This window comes from Catharus ustulatus, chromosome 3, assembly GCF_009819885.2.
Source record: "Catharus ustulatus isolate bCatUst1 chromosome 3, bCatUst1.pri.v2, whole genome shotgun sequence".
In the NCBI taxonomy this organism is placed as follows: domain Eukaryota; kingdom Metazoa; phylum Chordata; class Aves; order Passeriformes; family Turdidae; genus Catharus; species Catharus ustulatus.
This window is the reverse complement of record NC_046223.1, coordinates 42,812,897-42,837,533: the sequence shown is the minus strand read 5'-3', so window position 1 is coordinate 42,837,533 and position 24,637 is coordinate 42,812,897.

Below are 24,637 nucleotides of genomic sequence, written 5' to 3'. Positions count from 1 at the left end.
TTTTCTTAACAAAAGTCAACATTTCAAAAGAAAACTTATACTGAAAGTGTAGATATTTTTATCAACCTTGATGGTAGAAAATAGCTGCTTATCACCCAGCTAAGCTTTATATATAAAAATACATGAAGCAATGAAATTACCCTTTGAGTCTATAAAAATAACCACATATTTAAATGGTGATGTTGTGGTCTCTTCTGTGATATAGCTGGTGGAAATGTTGGCCCTTGACAGAGAAGTTCCTTTTTCTCTCATGGAAAAAGTTCCAAATGAGCAGCTGCTTTCTGAGAATAAAATGCAAACCACACAAATTATATCTGTTTATTATATGTTTTTTTTCTTCCAGCTACTGACACCTTAATAACACTTGAAAATGGCCAAAAACTTCAGAATTCCTGGAGAGAAATGGGATGTATTGCTTAGTCCTTTTCTGAAAGAGCTTCAGGAAATCCTTTCCCAAAAAAGTAGACTTCATTATTTGTTAGCTTTCTTTGTTCTTTCTAAAAGAATGTTTCCCCTGGATAGCTTAACCTTCTTCCCTGCCAGTCTACTTGCCTATGTTAATTAAACTGGATCATCAGCAATGCACAAGGAACAGAAGATAGGACTGTAGCCATTGCAGTGAAGAAAGCACTTTCTGGAAAATAGGGCTGTTTCTTGACCTGTTTTGTGACCTGTTTCTCTGACTCCTTATGCTTCCCCTCACAGACCAGATCCTGGCAAGAGAAATCAGAATAGCAATGTCTTTCCATATGATGGCTAAAACATCCTCACCATCTATTTTTTATTTTTTGTTTGTCAATTTTCCCTAACTCGGGGATCTCTTTTGGTACTGCTGCACAAGCAGTAATTAAACAACCTTACCCTGATACCAAAAACATTATCTATCTCCCAGTTTAATACCTCCTGTGTGGTTTCTCCAGTGCCACTTTAGGAAGTGCATGAGCACAGAGGATATTGCAGTCCTCACTGCTGTTTAAGTGCAACTGATGACCCTGTAATGGCTGGATTTGAGCTTCTGCCCACAGGGTAGCCCTGAACATCTCATACAGCTGCCAGCCACTGACAGCAGGACAGCAGAACTACAGTGACAGAGATACCACCTGGATTTTATTCATCTGAGCAGGATATGCCTCTGTGTGTGCTGACGTCAAATGCTCATAATGGTGTTTCACTGAGCCTGAGCAGGAATATCTCTCCAGACTTCATGTTGTATAGAAGAAAAGACTTGGGTTTGAGAGTTCAGTCCAGACTTATTTAAGAGAACAGCAGCAGGCTGCAAGTATCTAAAGCCATGGCCAAAACAGATGTATGAGGTAAAATTTATGAAGGAGGAATGTGCAGTAACATGGCTTGCTTTGAAGAAAATGCCTGGTTCTCCTGTCATAGGCAAAATAAAACTATTTCCCATCTCTAAACCCTCTCTGCTTCCTGTTAGTTAGCCATGAGTACCTCATTACTACAAAAGTTGTTACTTTCAGTGAAATGTAAAGAACAATAATATGTTTATTATTACCACCAAAGCCTTCTGAAGCAGAGAACCTCATTACGACCCCAATATTCTTTGAGACAATCTTGCCCAGCCTTTTATAACTCTGTCCTTGCACTATTTCTCTGGGCTTTTTAGTATTTTTCATAAAAACCTCTGGGACACAAAAGCCAGCATCAATGGTGACTAGAGTTTGCCAAGATAGCTGAGCATGTACCTGGTAGAATATGATTTTTAGCCAAATAATAATCATACATTAATGTAACAAAAAATATTAACATATACTGGAATGGGACAAAAAAGTTTGGTTTGGTCGGTTTTCTGAGAAAACTTAATTTCTCTCCACAGACAGAGGTTGTCTCTTGAACATTACTGCTGTTTTTATTCAACCCTTCTTGAAAGATTGGTAGCATAGGGTGATGAAGCATTTGCATGTCTGTACAAGATTTATTGAGACTTCTGACTGTCTCTAGATCCTCAAATTAGATGCAGCTGTTGCTGCAAACACAGGGAGAGTATGGCTAGCTGAACTTGTAAGTTATTAAAAATATGTGTGAAGCAGTAGAGATGTCAGAGTTGAGTGAATATTAAAAAAATAATATTTTCCCAGACCATTTCGCACTTTAAATTATATTTTGCCTGATATAGAACTATTTAAATGCTTAAGTGATTGACTTGAAAAATAAAAACAGAGGATAAGTTACTTGTGAGGTAGTCTTTATAAAGCAGGTATATCTGTGGCAATAAGCATAAGATTCTCATGGAGGATGCCAGGGATGATTGTGCTCACAGAAATTTCCATTGGAGTTATGCAATGAGGAAACCAATTTTCTCTGTTTGAATAGTGAGCTAAATTTCAGTTTGAATTTGAGCTAAATGTTACTGACAGTTCAGACATCACTAGACTTACTATTTATAAAGAGTTTTGGTTCGTAAGGAGGTTTTAAATTCCAGTCAGGATTAAAGGACAAAATTTGAAAATTCAGCTTCAAATTCAGTTATATGACACTTTTCAGCTTTCTGATGTGGGTCAAAACTGGATAGCAAAATAATTCTAAATCCACTACAGTATAGGCTCTAATGAAAATACATTTTAAAAAAATCCTTCTCACCTGAACCCAATTTACTAGGAGGCTGGGAGAGCTTGGAACACAATTTCACTGAAATTTACTTGACAGATGTCTAAAAAGACTTTGTCATACTAGATTATTTTTTAAAAATCATTCCATAGCAACAAGTATATATCTCAATTTTTACTACAATGTAAAAATACATCATACTGCAAAAATTCTGACTCAGCTTCCTTTGAACTCTATGGCATTAGCCCTACTGACTCAAAGAAGAGTTAACCTTCCTGCCATTCCTTTAATACAGTAATTTCACGAATACAAGCCGCAGCAATTTGACAAAAATTTTGGTGGAAACCCGGAAGTGCGGCTAATAGTCGGGTGCGGCTAATATATTAATAATTTTCTGACATTTACAACCCCAGACGTGCCAGCCAGAGTGCCGAGTCAAGCACCGGCCAGTAAAAGCCGGCATTTCGCAATTGTTACAGTGTTACCGTGTTGCCCTGGCTCCCTGCAGGCAGCACGGGGGGCGGGGAGAGAGGCGGGAGAGCTCTCTTTCCTCCTCTGCTGCAGCCCAGGGGAGGAGGGGGGGGGGGGCGCTGCCATTGCCGCGGTTCGGGGAGGAGAGGTGGGGGGGGGGGGGGGGCGGGGGGTGCCGCCATTGCCGCGGCCCCGGGAGCCGACGGGGGGGGGGCGCCGCCATTGCCGCGGCTCCGGGAGCCGACGGGAGCCCTGCGCAGCCATTGCCGCCGCCCGGGGAGGGGGGGGGAAGCGCGCGCCGCCATTGCCGCGGCTCGGGGGGGGGCGGGAAGCGCGCGCCGCCATTGCCGCGGCCCGGGGAGGAGGCGGGGTGCTTTGTCCCTGCCCGCCACGGGCGCGGGAAAGCTCCGTCCCCGCCCGCCGCCGCTGCCGTAGGAGCGGGGGAAGCTCCGTCCCTGCCTGCCACCGCGGGGCAGCGCCGACCCGGGGTGACCGAGCCCAGTGGCAGCGGCGGCGGGCCCCGAGTGGCAGCACCGAGCTGGGCCACCTGGCCCCGTCAGCGGCCCCTAGCGGGCCGAGCCTGCACAGCCTTAGCTCAGCCAGTAAACCCCGCCCTCCCGCGGTTCTGTTACTAATTGCACGCGGGTCCTCGCTGCGAACGACAGAGCGGCTTATATTCGTGTGCGGCTTATCTATGGACAAAAACCGAAATATTTGCCAACACCCAGAGATGCGGCTTATAGTCAGTGCGGCTTGTATTCGTGAATTTACTGTAATTTTCTGGCACTGTCCTAGTCCCTTAAAAAAAAAATGAAACATCTACCTTTGAAAAAACCTAAGAGTGATAAAAATCAGAGACACCCCAAGTGCCATGCAACCTCAGTAATTCCAAATGCGCCTCTTCAGTTCATTAATTTTCTCTGGGCAATCTCTTTTTCAAAACTTCACTGCTGACTAAATTTAAAGTGAAACACAGGGGAAAAAATATTAATTTTTCCATCATCCATTAAAATAAAAGTTGAAAGAAATCCTATTGAAAACATTCTGGGGTAATTTTCAGACTTTTCCACAGTTTTATCTCACTCTGATCTTGGTCATGGCTCTAAGGAATTATTGCATTTCCCTTGAAACAAATATCTTTTAGATGTGTCATTTTTCTTGCTCTTGTTTTTTTAAAACTTGAGAGTTGGATATGATTAGATTCAGTTGTAGTTTGCCGCATCTTCCTCAATAAGGTCTTTTTTATTACACAGTATGTTATTTAATATGCTTCCTGGGTACTCCTGTTAAAAAATTCCTGTCAAAAAATTCCTGTCTCTAAAATAATGTAATAATTATTACGTGTATCGATATTAAATAATCCAATGTTTTTGTTTAAAATAGTTCCATTTCTAGTAGTTCCTGAGTATTTAGAAGACTTTTCAGAAAAATAACATACAGTAATTTCACGATTATAAGCTGCACCATTTTGACTAAAATTTTGGTCCGAACCCAAAGTGCGGCTTATAATCAGGTGCGGGTTATACATGGACAAAGAACAAAAAGTTGCTGTTTTAGTTTGGAGGACAGGTGTCTGCTGAGAAAGGCAGGAACTTCTCTTTGAAATGGAGAATGTAAACCCCCTCTCTCCAAATTATTATAATTTGGAAATAAAGGGGCTTTCAGGCAAAGATATGGCAATTAGGAATAACAGTTCTTTTCTAGGGAAATCAAAATAGAAATACAGTACTACAAAGAAACGAACTCCAAACCCTGACAAAGTCAGAGTACAACCTGACACACTGTCAGGCAGGGTGTTGGTAGCAGTCCCATTAAATGGTGGCTGCGTTCTCCTGCAGTGACAGATGTGATTCAGTTGGAGCAGTGGTTCTGTAGAAGGTGCAGTTTCCCTCCAGAGGTCCAGTGGTGATGTGGAGAAATCCAGTTTTCCACTGGAGTCCAGTGGAGAAAGGGGCTACCTTAGTGTCCCAAAGCCTCTGTTTTAATTTTGGTAAGAAATGTTGGGCTCTTCCCCCTGGCTGGAGCAACTTCCAATGGGATGCAGTAATTTTATCAGTCCCACAGTGGGACTCAATGGCCATTATCAGAAAATGACTCTCTGGAGGAAGGATGGGTTGTGAAAAGATAAAGAACAATGCCCTGCCTGGTTTCAATGGATGGCCCATTAGCAGATTATCTGCCATTGAGATAAGGATCACTGCCCCCACCCTCAACAGATGGTGATAGAACAGATACCTTTTATCACACTCTGTATTGTAACGTGCGGCTTATAATCAGGTGCGGCTTATATATGGACAAAAAACCAAAAAGTTGCTGAAACCCAGAAGTGCGGCTTATACTCAGTGCGGTTTATAATCGTGAAATTACTGTACTTGCTGATGGACAATGTCACTGAAATTCAAGTTTGCATCATACACAAAATTTTGTGAAAGGCTACTTGAAACAGTATACAAACTTCTGTTAAGTAACCAGAAAATTCTTTTAGTATACAAGAATTTTTTCTTCTTTGTAATAAAAGATTAATTTGTCACATGCAGCTAATATCTGGGCATTTGAGCAAAAGCTGAATTAGTTGCGTAATTAAGTTCCGTTGTTACAAATATATTTGCTAAAGTAACGAAATGATAAAAGAAAGAATTGTGTACCTGAAATGTTTGAAGATTTCCCAGGTTCAGTAACTTGCTAGTAATTACATATCTCTACAGATAAGCTTTGCCTCTACACATTCTTCAGTCTATTCTGAGGTCAAAGCTGCCACTGAATCTTGACTAGATCAGAAGGAAATTTTTAAAAGTCATAGTAGTGCTCAAGAAATGTGCTGCCTTTACAGATGGAACTCACTATCTAGCCCCAGAAAAGACTGAGGAAGTCCAGCAGCTATGTAAATGTGATCATATTTCTCTCCCGACATATATTTAATACCATAGGAGGCAATCGGTGAAATTGATTTGAGCTTATATTTCTATATTTTTCTATTTATCAAGATAAAATTTGGCATTGTTGGGTTTGTCCTATAATATCAAATGTATGATGACTTCTTTGTGATATTAATCCCTTTCATGTAGCTATCAACTAAGACTGCAAAAATCATTGCACTGGTCACTGATGGAAAATTCTTCAGACTCTGACAGAAGAACTGAAAATAAAAGTGCTTCCATGATGAGAGATAAAAAGTCATGGGATCATAACCAAGCTGTATCTCTGTGAATAATTGTTTTGTTGGGTCTGCACTATTGTAGAAGAAACCAGAATTTATCTATGCTCCTTCTGAAAACACACATCGCTGTCAACTAGTGTTTTCTTTTCCATCTGACAATACAATCTGTAATTCTTTTTGAAAGAAAACATAAGCGAACAGGAAAAGAGTTTAGAAATTTAAAGACCTTGCAGCATGTAATAGTTTTAAACAAAAATCTGCCTGACTTTAAGATGTACTAGATGCGCATTATTCTTTGTATGTCACAGGAATTACAACTCCTAAAACTCTTAAAGTCTCCAAAAACCTTAATCTATACCACAAAAAAAAAAAAAACCACCAACCAACCAACCAAAAAAAAAAAACCAAACCAAACCAAACCAAAACAACCCCCCCACCCCCACAACTATTCCAGTGTCTTTGTCAATATGCACTTTATATACAGTGATATATAAAACAAAGCAGTTTCTTAAGAACCAGTAGAATAAGATGCCTGTGTAAACCATTGACAGTGATTCTTGTCCTGGGAACTCAATAGCTCCTTTTAATTATCTGTCAACCTAAGAGAAATTTTCTCTCTCTCTGAATTTAACATCTGTTTTCTGACAGCCAATACTTTTAGAGCTTTACTTTTAGAGCAATACTTTTAGAGGCCACTACCAGATAGCAGATATCCAAATACAATATGCATTAAAGTGATCCCATGTCATGCAGCATCACAAGGCATCATTTCCATCAGAAAAAGATTATGTAGTGCAACACTCATTTGCTCTACTTTTACTGCTCACTTTATTGTTTTTATTATAAAACACATGTGATTTTTTCAATTTACAGAAAGATTGTCAAGGCCACAAAGAATTCTTGAGTGCTGAAAAAGTACAATTGTCAGGCAGTTGAGAGACACCTTTCATAGGTAGCAATGTAGCTCTGTACCTGTTTCACTGGGCTACAACTGGTGCAGCAGTTACAGGTGAGGAATTCCTGCAGTGCATTCAACATCATGGTTTTCCCCCTTCCTATCTTCTGCAGGACTGGGAAGTGCACTACTGTCAGCATCTGCCCTCAGTATTTTAAAATTTGTTCTAATCTAACAATTCAAGTCAGTGTGGAAGATGTAGCTTATATAAATGGTTAAGCCATCTCAACATAAGTTCTGGACTGTAAAATACTTCTGACTATATGAAGAATTATGCATAGTGATCAATGTTGTTCAATCAATGACAATAAAAAATTGGCCAGCGACAATTGACAATATAAATTATTTATAATGCAGAAGAGGCAAGTGCATTATCAAACAAAATTCTTAGGTCAGGCCCTATTAAACACTATTTATTGGCAAAAAAAAGCCTTATTGCCTTCTGGTCAGTGCTATCCTTGTTTAGTGATGCAAGTTTAAAGAAGTGAGAAACAATTTTTTGTCTTTTTTTGAATGCAATAGACAACACAATTGAAAGCCAGCCAAAATTTGTCTTATTCTTTGAACATTTGTATTTAAAAGGAAATAACTGTAAAAATCCTGATGCTTCTTTCACATGAAGATGGTGATAGGAGAGGGTAATTTTGTAGAATGACTTCATTGCTATTATAATTCAAGTTATCTCAGTAGTCAGAAAAAAATTAAGAATTATTCAAGGTATTTATCCACATACACACATTTAACATCTTGTTTAATAATCTCTTCCCAATCTATTCCCAGTAATGTCATTAAGTATATAATTCACAAATTTTTCTCTCCAGCAAAGCTTCTTCTTCTTCTTTAGTCCTACTCTGTTCCCTACTTTCCAAATACTTCTGCTTGATGCTAACCCACTAGCTAAAATTTACCATGGTAAAAATCAAACATTTCATTCACCTTCACCTCTTTCTTTTTTCATTACTACTCATTGCCCTACTCCCTATTACATTACTGTGACATCTGTTGGTGTCTTGATGCCTCGATAAGCCGCTTTTTTATTTTCTTCCAATTCTATTTGTCCTGTATTCTTTAGCAGTCCTGGCAGACTCCCTTGAGAACATTTCTGTCTCTGGGTCAAGATTTTCTTTGCATTATTTCCCACTGAAATAAGTCAGTTCTTGTCATCATTATGCCCATGGTTTAGAATTCAGTCCTAAGTCTATACAGAAATTATATCTGCTTTAATTATCATTTGACTCAAGGTCACATAAAAAGAGTTGTCTAAATTTGTGCATGTACGTGGTCTTAAACAGTAGGGTACACTTTAAGAACATTTGACTTATTTTTACAGTACTGTCTCAGAATCAGACATTTAGTCTTTCTTTTCTTTATGGGTTCTTTTCTCTTTCCTCTCTCTCCAGATAAATATTTTTTGTTACACAGTAGATAGAAATCTTATGTCTTGACGATTGTGCAAACTCTTTGGCTCAGGCACAGTCCTTCTCTCTCTTTAGTAAATGAGGTCTCAGAACAGCATCACAACAGTAATGGATGAATTTAGTGCAATAGCTACATATATTCTTTTTACATATGCACATATAGATGGGCAGAGTCCAATAAGATGAAATTTAGTATGTCCAGGTGCTGAGTCCTGCAACTAACAGAACGAGAGGACACAGTCGTAAGCTGTCAATGGAACTATAGGTTGGGTATTAGGAGAATTTTTTTTACTGAAAGGGTGACAAAGTACTGGAATGGTCTGCCTGAGGAGATGGAGGAGTCACCATTCCTGGATGTGCTTAAAAAAAGATTGGTTGTGGCACTAGATGCCATGGTTTATTTGAGGTGTTAGGGCATGGGTTGGACTCAATGATCTTTAAGGTCTCTTCCAACCTTTTGATTCTGTAAATGAGGACCAAATTATATGCAAGGATGCTTCTAAATTGTTCAAATTAAAATGTGCATGATGCAGGATTTTAGAACAGAAATAATACCTTATGGTGTATGAAAAGATCTTAGTAAAAGTAAATTCCTGAAAATTGTGAGGTTATTTTTTTCCTCCCCTATAAATATCACATTGGTTAAAAATCTCCCACCTTTAAAATAAATTTAAAAATATATATATTTTATGTTGCCGTTGTTTACTTTCCAGATGTTAAGCATTTGATGTGCACACAGTAGACAAATTTTCCAGCATAGGTCTTAAACCATGAAGGGAGAAAATTCACAGCGTGTCTTTATTAAAGTCAACACTGCTTTCTCAGAATTTACATGGGAGTTGTATATTGGGAGAAAGTGTTTCTTCCTGTCTTCTCCCAGTGCAGTTCTTTTGTCTGAATGCCAATAAGAGTGACTCTTCATTAGCATTTTTTACTGAGGTCACTTCTGTAGCACAAGAATTAGATTTCCTGACTCTGTGAGTGGAGTATATTCCAGACTATTTACTGGCCAAAAAAAAACCAAAAAAAAAAAAACCAAAAAAAAAAAAAAACAAAACCCTCAGATTTTTCTGGGAATTATTTTCCCCTTCTGTCAATAGGAAGAGAAGACTCTCCATATATCAGTGCCAGTCTATATTACAAAAGTTACAATTGCATTACATCATACAGTCTAAGACTCATGGACTTAGTGACCCTGAAATATTCTTACCTTTGTTTTATGAAACATTTCCAAACAACATTTTTCACTCTCTCAAAGGCTCTGGGTAAGAAGATCAAGTTCTTTTAAATGCTCGCCTGCTGGGACCTTAGCAAAAAAGTGCTCCTGCCAAATATCCCATATGCTATGGAAAAGGAAGACAGCACAGTGTCTCAGATAAGATATAAAACTTCATTCCTGGACACCAGAATGAGTCTACTCTCCTGCAACAGCCCTCCATGAGGTCATTCCCCCAATAATGATAACAACAAAGTTAAATTAATGGAAATCAGAGTTATAAATTTTTTTCAGGAAATATTTCCTCTAGGTTTTGCACACTGTTACGCAGAACACTGAATGCCAGCCTTAATGCTGGTCAGTCCAGTATCAAGATGTGTTTAGCACATGTGTTTGGTACTCTTCATTACTCTATGCAAAAATGTAGTCATGTGAAATTAATTTATGACAATACAACTCACTCTAACAGGTGCAATCAAACAAAATAGAAAGGTCTGAGTAACTCATGCTCAGTTCAACCTGAAGTTGCTTCTGAGTTACACTACCACACAGGTACAGGAAATTAGGCTAAAATAGCCTCAAAAAAGGTAATAGTTATCTTGCTAAAGATTTTAAAGTATGTAGTTTTCCTTCCTTTTTGTGTGGCTTAGATAATCAGATGCGTTTTGGTTAGCAGGGAAAAAAAGTGAAAAAAGCGATACCATCAAGAAAATTGATTCTGATAGGCGCCTGTTTGAAATATTTATCTTGGACTCTGCAAAAGTCAGGAATGTTCTAATCCAATATAAACACTGAGTTAATTCTAATACCTCTGTCCAATTCAAATGCTGAGCTGACAGATAGATTAGGAAAAAGGAGGTGAATTGGTTGCTCAGTATCTCCTTTATGTACTTATTTTTCCATTCCTTTGATCTTGGAGCTTTTTGAAATTACACCAAGTTGATTATCTTTTTGCCTCAGTTTCACTGAGTATATCTTTGGTTCATTAGGATTTTGTTTAATTTTTTTTCAACATGGTAAAAAATGTAACTGTGCAGCTATATATTTTAGTAACTGTAACAGCAACACATTTTGGCAATATAAGTAATCTTCTTCATATCAAGAAAACCTACATAATATTCCATATTATGATGCTCATAATTATTAATTATGCTTGTAATAATTATAAATTCTTGGAGTAACACCCATTTTCAATAATTCAGCTCCTAGACACATAGATGTAGATGCTGTCTTACACTCAAATACAGACACAGAGAGGTCCTAAACCCATTATAATTAAGAGGTTAGGGTCATAATTTATTTTTTTTTTAAATAATAGCTGCATTTCTGTATCATGTACTTTAAATATTTAGAGTTAAAATTTAGATGCTATGATTTTATAACAGAAAAATTAGTTCAGAAAGTGTTATTGATCAAACTATGCAAAACGAGCTTTGACAGTGTGTCATTCAGTGTGCCTTGTCTAAATCAGGAGAAAAATTTGTGTCTGCAGACTGACTGTATGCCACTGTCTTGAGAAGGTTCTTCTTGGGAAAGTGCTCTCAGTGTGCTCTTCCTTTTAAAATGTTGTGATTAAAGTCTTCTGCCTTTTCTTTCATGAGGCACTTGTGACAACTTTCTAAAAGGTCTAATATTGTCAGAGAATTTTTCAGAGTGGTATAATACCCATCAAGCTCAGGCTGAGAACTGAGCCAACCCCTAAACCATGTAGCTGTGCCAGCTGGGTTCTAGTCTGATGCTAAAATGTACTCTCAGGATCGAGCACCTGGAGGGTTCAGTGGTGACGCACAAAAGGCTGTGTGACTCAGACTGGCACTTCCCAGCAGGTTGAGTGTGTCACTGTCTGTTGGATGACATGGCCATTGACTTTGGAAAAAAATTCATCACTTATTTTGTTCAGAAGATATGCAAATGCATGTTCACTGTGCCAAAAAACCCCAATTGTGCAGGAAGAAACAAGCAGAGATGAAATATGAGAGCATGGAGAAGCAGCAGGCACTCAGCAGGGAGGTAACACTTTAACAATAACAAAAACACACTCTTCCTCCTAATGTTATTCTTCAAAAAGAAGAATTTCTGATTTCGTTGACATTGAGTTCTAACATCCCTTTTGACCTGCAGATTCTCCTCTGGCCCTGTTTCCTACAGCAAGTAAGAGTATGGGCAGGAAAGACTCACAGACACACCCCATAACAACCCAGGTAATAGCTCAAAAAATGCAGTGAAAACACAAAAGATTCAATCTTCCATTCCAGGTCTGAACAAAATATACCCCTGTACTTTTTCCTGAGTGGACTTTGAGCAAAACTGTGCAAGTCATGGTGTCCTGCTGCTATGCCTGTGCTGTCTGCGTCGTGTAGGTGATGTTTGTCACCTATTGCTCTAGACAATGTTTCTTTCTAGATGAATTAATTTTGTCACAAGGCATTCTAGTCCATCTTTAACGTTAATACATCAATGAACAGAATCCCTATTTTGATTCCCTTTTGGAAACAAGATGGTTTCCATTGTAGAAATGAGACTATAGACATTAATTGCTCTTTGTATTCTCTAGTGAAATGTTTCTGAATCTACTGCCATGTCTTCTTATGCAAATAAGCTAATTTTACAAAGTTTGAAGAAATGTGGCAGCAAATGCATAATCTGGACAAAATATTCAGCTATTTACGCAAAACTATTAAACTTCTGAGGAGTTTAAGTAATTAATTTCACATATTTCTAGATTTTCCAAGTCCACTAAGTTGTCTTTACCGTGGGCATGTTTTAGCCATATCTAGTAAACAACACACATTATACTTTGAATTTATTTTACACACACATATATATAAAGATATTGATAGCAGCCAGATCAGATTGCTGTGTTTCTTTATTCATCCTCATACACAATCACAAAACTTTTGAAATAACATTGACATTAAGAAATCAGTGTTACTTTTAGGGACAACAAAGACAGCATGGTTTCAGTGGTTGGACTTGGTGATCCTTTTTCAGACCTAATGATAATATGATATCCAAAGAAATCTGTGTCTGAGGTTTATTTAATCTGTAGAACTCACCTTTAAGAAGTTGCAAAGGATACTTCATGAATGGCAGGAATGAATCTTTTTCTGGGGGAAAGATATCTGTGGAGATAAGAAGTATTGTACAGCTCTTATCTGGATTTTTATTTATGCCTTGGAAGGTTTGGTGTGACTCCTCAAAGATGCGTTGGTTTTTTTTAATTTGCCATTCAGAAGGCTGAACTTGTATTGTAGTTTTATAACAGGTGGCGGTAGGATCCTGGATATAATGATCTTGTTACTATTTCACCAGTTATTCCCATCCTGATATAGAAAAACAGGGAAAGAAAAATTCATTTATACATATAGCCTTTTTTTCCCCCCTCATTCTTCTAAAAATTTCTTAAGTATTCCTAGGTGAGGGAGGCCTTTTACCCTGACATGGACCTGACTTTGACAGGGTGTGAGTAGCTTCACTTGTGTTAATGGCAATCAATCATCTCTGGCACAGGAATGTTCCTGAATACAAGAACAGGCTGGATGGAGCTTTGAGCTACCTGGTGCAGTGAAAGGTGTGTCTGTGGGACTGAAACTGAATGATCTTTAAGGTCCATTCCAATCCAAACCATTTCATGTTTCTATGATTCTATAATACTTGGCAAGCCTGCCAACTAGAGTGTCACACCCAATCTGCCATGATTGGTCTTAATGAAAATTTTTCTAGTTCTTCTGGGACTTGAACTGAGATTACTGGTAAAATTCTGGCATGGTCGAGCTCAGTAACAATGCTTGCCAGAATTTTAACCCTTTCAATGTAATTTGCACCTATCAGTCGCTCAATTAACCTGGAGCAAGATTGAGTAGTTAGCTGGCATCTGATGATCTTCAATGGAATTGAAGAGGTAGAAACCCTTATTTAAAACACAGGTGAAGGTGAGAGTTTAGATACTTATTAGAAGTACAGAAATCCTAGCTGGTACAAGTCCTACTGAACTTAAATGAACTTTGCCTTACATTTCCACTGTTTTCCTGACCTCATTTTTGGTTTTTTTAATGCATCTGAGCAATACCTATCCAGTTGGAGTATTTTATCCAGGATTGTACTACTGGGTTACACCTTTCGAAGCTAATGAATGACTAGAAGAGATCGTGGAGTATTTTATATACTGGCATTGTATATAAAATTGTGAGTATATAATATTGTGAGTCTTCAGACTCACAATAAGCCTGTTTCTCATCTGCATGTCAGACCTGTCTTTGACTGACTGTCTTTTTTTATAGTATCAATAAGCATGACTTGCATGCTATTCTCTTTGAAATTGTGAATGACATCTCAATGCAAGTTCTGGAAAAGGTGCCAAGAGTAGAAAGTGAACCAAAGAGAGCATTGAGAGCACAGGCAGCGCCATCTGAGTTTGGTGGTGTTTGACATGGTCAAAAATAAAAATAGTCCTGAAGGCTGAAAAGAAAAACTAAGCAGATAAATATCATATGTACAAATTTACTCTTGACTTACTCTGTCCTGCGCATTTTCTTATTGCAGGAACGTACTAAGTCAGAGTAGACAGGGAAAGCTGTCTGGGGAATATATGAACTGCAAAATGCCTCCTGGAAAAAGTGGACTCAATTGTGTCAAAGATTCCTTTTGTGGGTGTTATTACAGTACATTCTTATGTTTTCAGTCAGCAGGACTGCAAGCAACCCTGGCTGCCTAAATACAGAGAGATGCGATCTTGCCTTGTCTGGGCACAAGCCACCTCTTGCCGGGAAGTTCTGCCAGCACTGTGCCTAATAACCACACTGAAGTGGAAGGGAAGGGACTCCTGCAAACACTGATGCTTTTTCCTGTGCCTTTGATTTTCAGAAAGCTAAATTAAGCAAAATGGCATTTGCTTGTCTTTTAAACTTGAGGAAAGAGATAGAGAACTGGTATGCAAGACAATACATTACAAAGAAAATATTGCAATGGAGAAGAGATTGACATGGAAATGTCAATCAGTGTAGAGGAAATCGAAGAACAAGAGTTCCCATTGCCATCCTCAGGAAGCACAGTGGAAAGGGCTGAACCCATCTCAGATGGCACCTTGGCACAAGATTAGGCACAAAGGAATAAAGGATCGGGATGGAGCTAGAGACTGGAGGGAATACAATGATATGACACTGGATAAAGAAATACAGATGAACTGAAGGGTGTGAGGGGAAATAGCAAACCCTTATTAAATAGAGCTATGCAGTCTTGAGCAAAGAGGTTAAAGTGAGAAACCTTTTCTCACTTGAAAGAGACTATGCTTAAGAAGTCAGGAAGGCCTCTGTTTGATAAGATAGTGAAAGACTGTTTAAAATTACAGATGGTGCAATTTATTTTCGCTTGTTCTCCAAATCCCAAATTGAGATGGTTGGCTCAGGGACAGGGTGGCATAAAGCTAGCCAAAGAAAATGTGTTTCCACAATCCTGGGTTAAATATGGCTTATGCTTTGTCAGCATAAGGAGGGTAGAAGAAAATAATTGACAGTGCATACTTGGACAAAACCAGAGCTGCAAGCAGTTCTGCAAGTGAGTGTATGTTCTCTCAACTCCTGCCAGACTGAGGAGAAAAAACAAAGACTAGGACAGAAATATATCTCCTTCCAATTCAGCTTTTTATTATATGCAAGGCAACTTTAACCTTGAATGCTTGAATGAAAGGTGTACACATTTTTGTAGGGAGTCTTAGACAGACAGACAATCATGCCTGCTCTACAGGCAGGTAGCAGGTCTATTCCTCTTCAGTTTTTGGATAAACTAGACAACAGATGTATAAAGTTCAAAAGTTCCTTAGCCAGAAGTGCAGATGAAAAATCCATTTGTAATGTATCTGATAAAAGTAATAATTTTATTACTTGCAAATGTCATTTTGAGGAATTATAAGACTACCAAGGACTTGGCTCAAAGTTCTTCTGTAAACAGTTTTGTATCAGAATGTCATCCAAACTGTAAATAACTCAGAGATAAAACAGGAACATTTGAGAGTACTTAATTTTTATTAACTGAACAATAGTGAATTAACATACATCTATGCTAGGAGCTTAGAGCACCATAATATTCTCCTTGGCATTGTATTGGTAGATAAATGCTGATCTTGAGACAGGACCTTAAGATCATTTTATGAGATGTATATTGTAGGTACTTTTCATTGCCACCCAGTTATTAAAAAAAATGCAACGTCTTTTTTTAACTAGAGTTTATATAATTTGAATCAACTCAATTTTCAAGATTTCAGAGTTAAAATAAAGAAGACAAAAATCCTTTCTCTAAAAATTGGAATTTTAGAGACAATTGGAATCAATTGGAAATCAGTATATCAACATCCATTAGTATCAACATTTTAATGAGAGTTTTGTGAGAATTTCTAGTGGAGTTTTTTTGTCAAAAAATTACATTCTGGGCATATAAGGCACACTTACCCTAAAAATCAAACTGACCTATGACCAAGTTCCTGAGAATGCTAACAAATAAGAAAGCCATTTTTGCTTCTGGAGCCTTCTGTCAGAGCTACATTGGGGAAATTCCTTGAAAAACAAAACATGAAATGAAAATTATTTAAATGAATATTTGGCACATTAATTTCCAGCAAAACCTTACTTATGAGAGAAAAAAAATCTTATCATTAGGTTGAGTAATCTTGAAATTCTCTTCCAGTGTATTTGGTCAGGAAGCAGATGGCAAAACGTGGGTAGAAATATCAGAGATATCCAGCTAAATTTCACGTAAATGAAAAGGGCAAATCAGAAATACAAAGGTCATAAGCAATCCAATATCTTCACAAATGTTGGATTTATATATAATCAGGAATAGAAAACCATTCTAAAAAAATACTGTGTTCATGGACAATTCCCAGACAAGAAAGATCTGTATTTCTCAAAAAATTAATTATTAAAATATTGATAATTCTTTCCTATTTCTGACTCAATCATGATGATTTGAGAAGGGAATGAAGAAAGTAAACTTTGAATTTGTGAATGCATAGTATTTTCTCTCTTTCTAATCAACTTGAGTTTCACTGGGTTTTTTTTAAGTTTCCTCACACCTTAAACAAATTCTTTTTAATCTATTACTTTGGATGATTAATTCTATTTCCATTATTAACAGAATTTATCTCTTCAGTGAATCATCTATCAAAATTATTACAAGATGACAAATCAGCAGAAAGAAAACCTTTTAACTGACAATGTCAGCCTGAAGTTTCCTCTGTTTTCATTGGTACTGCATGTTGGAACTGAAGTAAGACAGACCCAAGTAATCAATGAGGTAAGAGATAAAAACAAAAAAACAATAAGAAAAAACTCTTTGAGTTTTTTTCACCCTTTGAAGAGTGAAAACAATGTGAAAAATTGAGAGCATGTTCCCTTTGGTATTTCTGTGTCAGAGTTAGAAACCAGGGTGATAGGATGGACATGCAAGCTGTGATGTTGTGTGATGATCCCACCTAAAGAAAAGTGTAAAACAGGACTGAGCTAGACTCCTCACACGGGTATGCTCTGAAAGGATGAGGGGCACTGTCCCAAGCTATATGAAGAGAAATTTTGTAAGGAAGACATTTTCCGTAGTAAGAGTAGTTCAAATCTGAAACAGGCTGAGAAACCTCCAAATTATCTTGATGATTTTAAGTTCTTATCAACCTGGTCTGACTTCAAAACATTTAAAATCTATATAGCAGAGGGTTGGAAACTAAATCTCTAAGAGGTCCTTTAATGTCAAATTATCCTGTGACTCGCTGGGTGAGTGCAATGGATTAGTGAATAGAGAAATTACACTTTATTGAGTATAAATGAGGGAGACAACTTTCCATAACATGATTTAAATCCTCCATATTAAAGTAATTTCCTTTGTTCTGGGAAAATTCCTTTACTTATTAACCAAGTGGTGTGTGCAACCTATTCAGTTGCTAAGATGTGTGAGCAGAAAACGTGATTGAGAGAGCAGATGCCTTTAGGACACTCTCCTTAAATGTGGTGCACACAAATGGAAGTATCTGTGAGCTTCTGTGGCCTATATTGGGCTTTGATTCCTTAGAAAGGCAGTATTTTACCATTTGAAGCAGGGTTAAAAAGTCTTCTGTCCTTCTACCCAACTACATATTGTGCCTGGGTATGAAATCAATTTTGTGTCCAGTTTTCTGCTTGTAACAGTGTAAAATCCTGGAAAGGTGACCCACAGTGGTCCATAGTGACCCAGAGCCCCCAGGGTAGAGGTCACAGCCAGTGGTGAGTGAGGATGAGGATGTGCTTGAGTACAAAGTACAAAAGGTACAAGTGTGGTGTTCATCTGCTGGGGACTCATCGCTGTGTGACTCCCAGAAAGGGATGGACAAGGGCTGTTTAGGAGTGCCAGGTAGTGTTGAGTTATTAATGGGTCTGGGGCTTCAAAGACCCAAGAGCAGTGGTTGGTTGCTGTAAACCTATTTATTGCATGAATGCATCAGTCTTGAAGGCAAGAGTTTGTCTTCTACTTCTTTCTTCTACTTCTTTCTTCTACTTCTTTCTTCTACTTCTTTCTTCTACTTCTTTCTTCTACTTCTTTCTTCTACTTCTTTCTTCTACTTCTTTCTTCTACTTCTTTCTTCTTCTTCTTTCTTCTACTTCTTTCTTCTTCTTCTTCTTCTTCTTCTTCTTCTTCTTCTTCTTCTTCTTCTTCTTCTTCTTCTTCTTCTTCTTCTTGCTTCTTCTTCTTCTTCTTCTTCTTCATAAATTATCCAATGAGCTAAAGACATGAACTTAAAACATTCTTTCTATACATATTAGAATCTTAGAGTCTGAAAGTAGTGTCATAATTTACGCATATAGTTCTATCTATTCACGTAAATAGAAAATGTAAGCAATGTTCTTACTATGTTTTCATTATGTCTGGGGCTGAGTTTCTGAACTTTTAACTAGACTTTAGGATGCTTGAGCAAGTGCCCTGCGCCATGTGGTCTGGTGAGCAATGAAACAAGCTGCTCTCATGGGGGCTGCTGTGGCTGAGACTCCGTGCACCACTTACCAGCCAGCAAGGGGCAACTTTGGTTATTTTCCTGCTCTTGCTGAACCACAGCATAAAGAATCACCTTAAACTCGAAGACTGCCCTCAGTTACTTGAATTTTTCTTCTTTAAAGGAAGCTAAGAATTTGATCCTGTGTGAAGCTTTCTATAAGGTTTTTATGAACTATCAGGTTGAGAAGTAAATTTTCCTTTCTAGGAAAAAATAAAAACCTCAAATAAAGATTTTAAAATTTCCAATACAAATTACTAAATAATTTTACAGATGCTCTGAAGTGTAAAATGTAGTTAAAAATAGTTATCTTTCTTTTTCTCAATTTCATTTCTGTTCATAAAATAGAAAGAAGAAGACAAAAGGGAAGAGACAGAAAGGTGAAAACATTGGATTTGATGGATTTCTTCACCCAAAGTATATCTATTTGTATATAAAGTAGTCTTTATACTTTTTGATGAGGAATGAAAATGACAGTTTTGTTTTCTGAGAAATTACAAAGCTACATTTCTACTAGCTTTTCTTACAACTAACTTTCAACTAGCTCTCACCTCTAAGAGAATTCTTGACAAATAGGAAATAATTCTATGAGAAAAAGTTTTCTGAATCATTATCCTAGTTGGCCATTATTGTTAGATTTCAATTTTTCTTGATATCTGAATATGTTATGTTAATAAAATCATTTTACAAAGAGCTGAATCTTGTTTATTCTATTGGTCCCCAGGTTTTTCCTTCAAAGCACCTCAATTTTATAACCTTTCATTGTTACCAAGAAGAAAGAAATGATGACTGTAAGAGAGGACCCATTCTGGCTTCCCAGTTTCAAACTAAATGGTGTTGAAATCTTTTCAGTGAAGCAGTACAATTATTTTATGACAATAAAAATGTTTCATTGTCAGTCTGTCTTCATTGAGCATTGCTGAAATAGGAAAAGAGTAAGAAGTCCTGAATTCATTAACAAATGTAATAAAGAAAGAATTATTCCAAAATATCCTAAAATATCCATTTTATGATGGATCACATATAGTAGCACAGAGAAGGTGCAATGAATTAAATGCTTTCTAAATCCTTTGAAGGGTAGTGAATTTCATGTGTGATTTTTTTCCCTGAGAGAACTTTTGGAGAATGTCAAAAATTTCTGGTGACATTTGCACTCTCTTTCCTGTCAAAAACCATAATTCTGTTTTCTCACTGCGTTATTAATTCAACAGAACAATTTTTAAGTTAAGGAAGTGTTTAAGGTTCTTTATTGGTTTGGATAATAATCTGCTGTTGAACAGCAAATTTTATTTAACTTGCAATTTAAATTTAAAGCAACAATGTTGAAATTTTACAGAATAGAACTGCGAATTAAAAAAGTACAGTAGTTTCACGAATACAAGCCGCACGGATTATAAGCCGCACTTCCGGTGCCTCGACAATGTTGCTGTCTTTGTCAATAGATAAGCCGCACCCCGAATATTAGCCGCACTTTCGTTCGTCGCGAGAATCCGTGCGCAGCTTTCACAAATTGGCCAATTAGTAACAGGATCGCGGCATAGCGGGGTTTACTGGCTCGGGGCGGGGCCAGGAAGGCTCGGCCCGCTCATGGTTGCCGACGGGGCCGGGTGGCCCAGCTCAGCGCCATGGCTCGGCGGGGCTGGCGGGTGGTGCTGCCGCCGCCGCCGGGCTCGCTGGCCCCCCTCTCCCGTCAGCACCGCCCTGCTGCCGCGTTCGCTCGCCCGGCCGGTAGGGTTGCCGCCGCCGCCGGGCTCGCTGGCTGCCCCCTCCCGTCTGCACCGCCGCCGCGTTTCCTCGCCCTGGCCGGCACTGCAGGCCCCCGCACCGGCCGGGCTCCCCCACGCTGCTGGCCCCGATTCTGCTGGGCTTCCCCCGCTGCCAGGCAGCCCCACCCGTCGGCCTTCCTGCTTCTGCCATGCTCCCCTGCACTGCTAGCCCCAGTTCTCCCGGGCTCCCCCGCCCTGCTGGCCCGGGCTCTGCCGCCCGCCCCCCACACTGCTGGCCCCGCCTCTGCCAGGCTTTCCCACCTCTGCCGGGGCCGACCGGGCTCCAGCTTGGCTTGGGGCTGCCGCGGGCTCTCACTTCTGTGTTGGCAGCTTTTAGAATTTTGTTAATGTATTAGCCGCCCCGGAATATTGGCCGCACTTCCGGGTTTCCACCAAAATTTTGGTCAAATTGGTGCGACTTGTATTCGTGAAATTACTGTATTAGAAATGAACACACAGCCAAAGAATACAATAATATTTACAAAATTCAAAAAAACCATTAGTGCAATATATATCCAAGGTTATTCTTCTTTGAACTTCTGATTATAGATTTTTAAAATATACTACTACAGGACAAAGGAGAATGTTTTTAAATTAAATGAGGATAGATGCAGACTAGATATAAGGAGCAAATTTTTTACAATGAAGGTAGTACAACATTGGATCGGGTGGTCCAGAAACATGTTAAATGCCCCATCCCTAGAAACATTCACAGTCAGGCTGGACAGGGCTCTCATCAACCTCATCTAGTTGAGGATGTCCCTGCTCATTGCAAGAGGGTTCTTATAAGTTCCTTCCAACCAAAACTATTGTATGATTTTGTATGCCTAAAATTATTTCATATGAAGCTATGTATAAAATTAATTTCAGTGCGAAAACACATCTGCAGTTCAGATTAATGTACATTTTCAGACTGGGATACAGTTGGCTTCTTAAAAATGCAGAGACAAACATGTGCTCCCAGCTGAACCTGAACAGAAGCTTCTGAAAATCTAGGCGGCTAGCCTAGCCAGATCCTTTGCAAAACCAGTCACACAAATTTTAAGGGTGCTTCTAATACAGCACATGGATCTAGCATTATTTATGCACCTAACTGTCTCTCAAAGCCGAAGGATCTCAGTCTAGAGAAAATATATGTGATGCTCCATGGCCAGGTATTCTGTAGGGACAATTAGGAGATTGATTCAACTCTTGCTGATGTCACTAGCAGCCTACTGTCGACTTCAGTGGGAGTAAGGGTTAATCCCAAATTACTATGTCTGTAAAATAAGACATTCTTTGATTTCTGTCCATATTCTAAATTGATGATTTCATCCTTATGGAACAGTTAACTTGAAAGACCAGCCTCCTTATGAATTTTCTCGCTCAAGAAATGAAATCTATATAACACCTTATGGATTATTTTATGTTCAATGAGGTTTCCATTGTATTATGACTGATTATGCTGAAAATGTATTAAAATTAATAAGACATATGACTTCTGAAGAAATCCACAGCTAAAAATCTATTTTCTTTTTTTTTTTTTAGGTTGGCAAGGACAAGTCATTAATAATTTCAGAATTGAGCTGTTAAACAGAATTCTAGTTAATTCTGCCAGCTCCCAAGAATTTACACTTAATCTGTCTTCCTTGTTTGACTTCTACCTTTGGCAAAACTATTACATTTCAGCCAGTGACCCATTTCCACAAATGTTTAAAGTTACATTTGAGTGGGAGAAAGATGAAAGCAAGCAGTGTTTCCAAATTACAGACTTATTAATTTCTATGAAAAACCCAGTTTAGCTGCCTGAAAATATTTGTATTTCTTGCTGAAATGTAATGCAGACTGGCTTTGAACTTCACAGTTTCAGTAACAAAATTCAACAGGTTTGGGAATCCTGACCCTCTCATAGCAAGATGCTTTCTTGGTGGAAAGCCAGTGTCAGCACAAACTGGAATAGATGCATGTCACAAACCTTCCCTTATAGGTATTCCCAACATCAGGGAAGAAACTTCCATTATGGAAAATATGTATGAGCCAACACAACAATATACCAAAACTAAATGCTCTTGAAAGATGTTGATTCTCAGTGAACCCAGATCCTCTAATTTTTCTGATCTTTTGTTTTACTTAATTAAACATAAAAAAACTTATGTGTGATTTACTCTTTCCTTTTATCGGCTTCTGATAAATGCTCAAAAAATAATCAATCATTCTGAATGACACTAAGAAAGGATCATATTCTACCAAAACCATGCATAGTAAAATGATTCCGTAGAAATGGATAAAGATAAATTAGGGAACTGCGGTTCCAGAACTCTAAACAACAGATTGTGACATGCAAATCAGTTGGAAGTCAAATGTTGTGGTGTCTTTAAAAAGCCAGATAAGGAGGCTAATTCTTTATTACATTCACCAGAATTCCTTTCTGAGTATATATCCCATAACTGTGATTTTTTTCACCAAAAACAGATAATTAAGGAAAGAAAAGAATAAACATATGAATGGAGGAAAGAGATATATTAAAACTTCAAGTTTCTTGTTGTGTTTATTGTTTTTGCAAAAGCATTTACATTTTGGGTACCTGTTGAACTAAAAATCACATTTAAAAATCTGAAATATTACCCCTTTACTTAAAGACATTAGCTTCAGTTTGGAGGAATGTTATGCAGTTTGGGCATATCATTAATCTCCTTTTGCAGTAAGCTGTTTGTGGCAATTGAATTGAACCCCTGAAATGGGCGTTGGCTCCATCTGAAATTAATGTTGACTAAGTTTCCATGGGCCAAATGGAAAAACTGTTAGGGAAGTTGAAGTTCTGCCATATCAGCTAATGTGAAAAAGGTGGTATATATAATATACATACATGCTATATTGGCTGGTTCCTTGTTTTTTCTGTTGCCCTTGTCACTGCCATAGCAATCTTCTGACCATTTTAAACTCAAATCTGCAGTCAACTCCACCCTTAGTCATGTCTCTAAAACAAACCTTTGTTGATTGCAATACTCTTGAAGGCACATGAGAGTTGTGAGATATCATCTCTGTGGTTAGTATCTTTTCAACAAATAACATTCTTTAAACAATTTTTTTTTTCCCCAGCAGGTGAGCAAATGCCCTGAACAGCTACCCAGGGAGAAGAAATTTTCTGCCAGCAGTCCCAACCTCACCCTGCCTTCTCATACCCTTTTCTTCTTTTTTTTATCATGACCTTATGCAGGACCCAACTCTATGCCATGATGATAGAATTCTCATGAAATACAAGGAAAGAAAGAGGAGAGATTTTCCTAAGCACTTTTGTTCCATTGCTCATCAGTATCTACTGAAACTTACTAAAGAAGGAAGCAATTAGTCTAGTTGCCCAAGAATACATTTGCAATGCAAAATATTACTGAAATCTTGAAATCATATTACAAGTTATGTCTGCACTATATACATTCATATACACATATATACATGTCAAAAATAGACTCAAAATTTAATATTTTAATGATATGTAAACCCAAAACAGATTATTATTTGAATTCAGGGCATTTCTTGTTCAGTGATGAGTTAACTGTAATTTTTCATGTCACTATGTGTAAGCTGAACATCTCTGCAATCCTACTGGTGATCATTATTGTTGCCTTTTCTGTCTTACACTCAAATCAAAGATACAAAAATTTTCTGTGTTCCGGTATTTAGTCTGATTTTCTTCAGTGTGTATATGCTAACAAAACTTGTATTTATAGATCAAATTAGCTATTGAAGTGTTTTAAGGGTGTATGTTGGTTTTGAACCCACTTGGAAATTTCGAAATTTTTTGATCCTTGGAGAAATATAATTTGCAGGTCAATTACATTTTAATATTTATCACTGATAGCTTTTAATCTGATTAATCTTTTCATTGTTCATGCTTATTGCTTCATTCTTCTACCTTATTACCTATCTCTGAATCGGCTTTTAGTTCAAGAGTCACTGTTCTTTTGATTTAAAGAGGGTAAAATAGAACAATCATTATTTGAGCTCTTCCTGCTGTTGACTCAACATTTAGATTATTAAAATAAACGTTTTAATTTTTTTTAAGTCTAAGCTAAATAAAAGTTACAGGGGAGTTTTTATGCCTC